Raw genomic sequence first — 4,467 nt, forward strand, 5'->3', positions numbered from 1 at the left:
CAAAACCCCGAAAATCACCACAACATCCACAAGCCCCGCCCTTTTCTGCATCAGGATTCAGGCTGGGAAGAAACATTTATGTGACGGTGCAAAAGGAAAAACTATTAGTGAGCTCATTATCTTATTGTAAATTAATTTTTAAATATTTATAGAATCTCAGGTAGATTTCGTATTAATTTCATGACTGATTTGATTCTGTGACATCACAGGATGAGTGCTAGTTCATGCTAGTTATTGGCTGTTCCTTAAATATTTTAACAGAAAAAAATGACGCAGCACCCTGCTGTGGATTATTAAAACTAAAAATAAATAATAAGGAACAATCAGGTCAGAGGTCAGAAAAACTGTTTAATTCAAAATAAATACAGAGGAAGTAGGAAGCAGCTTGACACTGACAACTTTTTGAATTTTCTAAAATTCTATTTAAGTTAAATTGATAAAATATTAATTTGATCAAATATCCATTAGTGGGCGTGGCTAACACCAATCAAATGAGTCCTAAGCAACCTCTGACCTCTAACCTTCAGGCTGTTTCCACAGCATCTCACTGTAATTCTTCCTGAAGCCCATAGGGGGCAATAATCTCCTGGCTTATTCGCTTCCTACACAGAAAACAGGAAGAATTTTTCCTTAATTTGTTAATATTATAAATGAGTCGCATTCATTCTCCAACAATAAAATATGACAAACCATTTGATTGTGCCTGGCTGCCTGCTATTTAAAACCTGTAGATTGTAGAAAATGACTCTAGATGTTCGGTTGTTGTCAGAACGTGGCGATCTGTGGCACTTTGTTCTAAAATAAACTCAATAACAATCAGAACAGTATTAAATGGCAAAATCTTGTTCTTGATGTGTATCACAGTCTGTCTGGCGCCACCCTTTGGACGGGAGGCAAACCTGGCCTGCGCCCCCTAGTGGGCAGCTACAGATTACACCACAGACCTTTGAGTCCTTGAGGCAAACATCTTGAAATATTCTATAAAATTAAATTATTGCTTTTCATTAACCTGTTTGAACAATTTTAACACCAAATTAATGTTGAAATGTAACAACATTAAATTTGTTGTCAGTTTAATGTTAAATTGGAATCAATGTAAAAAATATTGATTCCAATATTTTTTACATTTCTGGATTATTTGTGTTTATTAATACATGTTTTCCTCATCAAAATGTTTCCATATTAGTGATTTTTTACTGAATTTAAAGAACAGATGAAATTCAAACCTAATGTTTCTTTATTTGTGGCCCTTCAGGAGCCAAAACGCTGCAGCTCAACACAAAATGCAGAATGATTGGATCGGTCCCGACACGTCCTCCTCCGCTACCTGATCAGGAAGAGAAGCTCCAGCTGTCCGCCGGAAAAACCGGAACCAGCCAGAACCAGAACCCGCTGCCGTCCGAGCCTCCGAGCCGCGCCATGTCTCTTCAAAATGGAGGTCCTGCAAAGGCGAGCGGGGAAACGGAAGACAGGCCACAAAGTGTTAATGCATGTTCGGTATGAGGGGGACCCAAACCCGGAGGAACCGAGTCGCACATCGAACCTCTGCTGCGGTTCTGGAGGAAATCCTTCAGCTTTTGTCACGGCGGCAGATTTTAATTTCCTCTGCTTATGTTACACAGAGCAGAGCCACAGTGATGTGTGTGTGTGTGTGTGTGTGTGTGTGTGTGTGTGTGTGTGTGTGTGTGTGTGTGTGTGTGTGTGTGTGTGTGTGTGTGTCGTACTTAAACAGCAGCAGGACATTGACTGAGACTTTCTCCTCCCGGTTTGCTTTGCTGCCTCCGGCCGCCGCGCGGCTCCTTCTGCCTTCCTGTTCGCCTCCAGCTGCTCTCACCAGAGCTGCAGGATCCTCTGCCTTTTTCTGACTGACTGCTCAATGCCTCCGCACAGACACACGCATCCGTGCGGGTATCGTGCGGAGATGCGGGGAATGTGAGTGGAAATGGCCGCGGAGCCTCATGACTGTGGGCGGGTTGGAGCTCCGTGGGGTCATCGCTGGGAACAAACGGAGACGCAGCAGCAGAAAACTGGACACACACAGCAGCTTCCGCTCATTTCACGTCACGTTTTGATTTCCAGCCTCACTGGAGGAGCAGCAGCAGCCGGCTGGACCCAGAACCCAGAACCTGCTGTATTCAGACGGGACGGGGCCTGCTGCGGCTTTCGGCTGCGCAGAACTGCGCCACTTTGGGCGGCACTGCGCAGCTCCGAGTTTCTGCGATCAGCCGGAAAAAACCTGATTCATGTTTGAAACATCATGGCTGCTTTTCTGCTGCAGCATGAGCCGCTGCAGACTAAAACCAGGGGCGGCTCCTGAGGGAGGCCGGGCGCCTCCTGGCCCCCATGGTGCACCGCTTTATAAATATATATGTGCATGCACAGAGTTCTTATTAAACTATCAGAATAATGTCAAACATTTGAGATTTGCATTAAAATGTGTCATTTTTAGCATCTTGCTATGTTTGGTTGATCTATTAAATCGTCAATTCTTCGTTTTCAGATGTCGGTAAATAAATAATTGATTCTAGAGAATCAATTATCAGGATTGGCTCACACCTTCTAAACTATCAAAAAAAACTTTTTTCTCATATTTTTAGGAACTTTATTCTTGAATGATCATGACTTTGTTTTCACAATTTAAAACCAACAAACATGGAACGTTTGTTCCTGTTATTACATTTATATAAGACGTTCTGATCACCATCTGGAACGGTTCACATCGAAAAGGTGGAAAGCTCTCACCACGCCACTAGTGGGCGCCAGGAACCGGATCCGCTGAGGGAACCGGATCCGCTGAGGGAACCGGATCCGCTGAGGGAACCGGATCCGCTGAGGGAACCGCGCTGAGGGAACCGGATCCGCTGAGGGAACCGGATCCGCTGAGGAACCGGATGCGCTGAGGGAACCGGATCCGCTGAGGGAACCGGATCCGCTGAGGGAACCGGATGCGCTGAGGGAACATGAACTGCAGTAACACCAGCAGTCAGGAGTTTTTCTTCTTCTGGGGATTCAGGAAGCGGCTCTGTTGTGTCAGACGATACCTGAGCTGTGATTCCCCGACAGAAAAGATCCATTTATTCTGTCTACTGGACAACGGGTACCGGTCCGTTTCAGAACCGCTCTGGACCCGTTTTCAATCGGATCAGAGGAAACATTCAGTGGAACAAACACAACAAAACTGCCATTTTGACCATCAACCGTTGTCATGGAAACAATCATTTTGTCATCTCCAACATTTGGGTCTAAAATCAGCCAAAGCACTTTAAAACGTTCAGCTGGTTTCTGGTAATAACTTTATGATTTGAAACATTTAAAAAAAACCTTCAGTCAAATTTCACCGGCACTAAATCGTTACCTAGCAACCCCAGCGGATCTCCAGGATCTGGTCAGCCAGTTTTTTATGCTGCTTGAAAAGACAAGAGTTATTTGGTGACTTGTTGTATTCTGGATGGATGTGGAGGAGGCTCCACTGATGCTTTTCAAAGGGTGGCTGTGGGTGCTTATGGCTCTGCAGTTCAGGCATTGGCTGATTCAATCCAACATTTGCAGGGAAGCAGAGCGAAACGGCGGATCAGCAGGGATCACCGGTGAGGATTTGAGTTTATTTAGGATCCTGGGTCAGTGGAGTTTCCATGTTGTCCCGTCTCCCCTGGATCCCATCTGTGTCTGGTTCCCTTCATTACCTTCTGTGTATTTATTGATCTCTTTTCAGGTCCTTCTCAACTGTCTTGTTGTCTCATGTTACTGTTCACCAGTTGCTACCACAGATTAGCTTTAGCTGGTCTGTGCTGCCTGGATGTTAGTCATCACCACTCAGCCACCTGCTTCCTCCACTTCATCCATCTTCACCCCATGACACTTCATGACATTTACCACTACATCAGTCTCATGCAATTATATTCCAGATGTCTAAACAAGTATATTCAGTCTATGTCAAACAAGGGGTCACATAACAATTACATTGTGTGCCAGTCACAATGTAATTGTCTTAATTTATCGATATGTCCAGTCATAAACCAGATTCATAAAGCTGGAATAAAAGAGTGGTTAAGATGATTAATCCATTACTGGAATAAACATCAACTAATTTAGTAATTCCTTAATAATTAGAGTGAAAAGACAAAAAAGAAAAGGTTATTTCCTGAAAGAGCAGAAATTAAACCAAAACTATAAAAAATAAAAACATTTTACATTTCAAATAAAAAACTCTTTCCTGGCGTTTCAGTTGGTTTTACCCAGAATTCCTCCAGTGGCTGCTTCAGTTTCACTTTCTTCAAATAATAATAATAAAAAAATCTATTTGACTCCTTTTGCTATCAAATTATTAATCAGCTAATCAATAAATAATTAATAGATAATCATTCTGTGTTGATGCTTTTCTCAAATTCACTTTGAAGCATTTTTTAAACAATCAAATCTTCAAGACGTGTTTAGGCATTTTTAGAAATGTTCATTTTCTTTTTTAGA

The sequence above is a fragment of the Poeciliopsis prolifica genome, unplaced genomic scaffold, assembly GCF_027474105.1.
Source record: "Poeciliopsis prolifica strain line A6 unplaced genomic scaffold, Auburn_PproV2 SCAFFOLD033, whole genome shotgun sequence".
Taxonomy (NCBI): domain Eukaryota; kingdom Metazoa; phylum Chordata; class Actinopteri; order Cyprinodontiformes; family Poeciliidae; genus Poeciliopsis; species Poeciliopsis prolifica.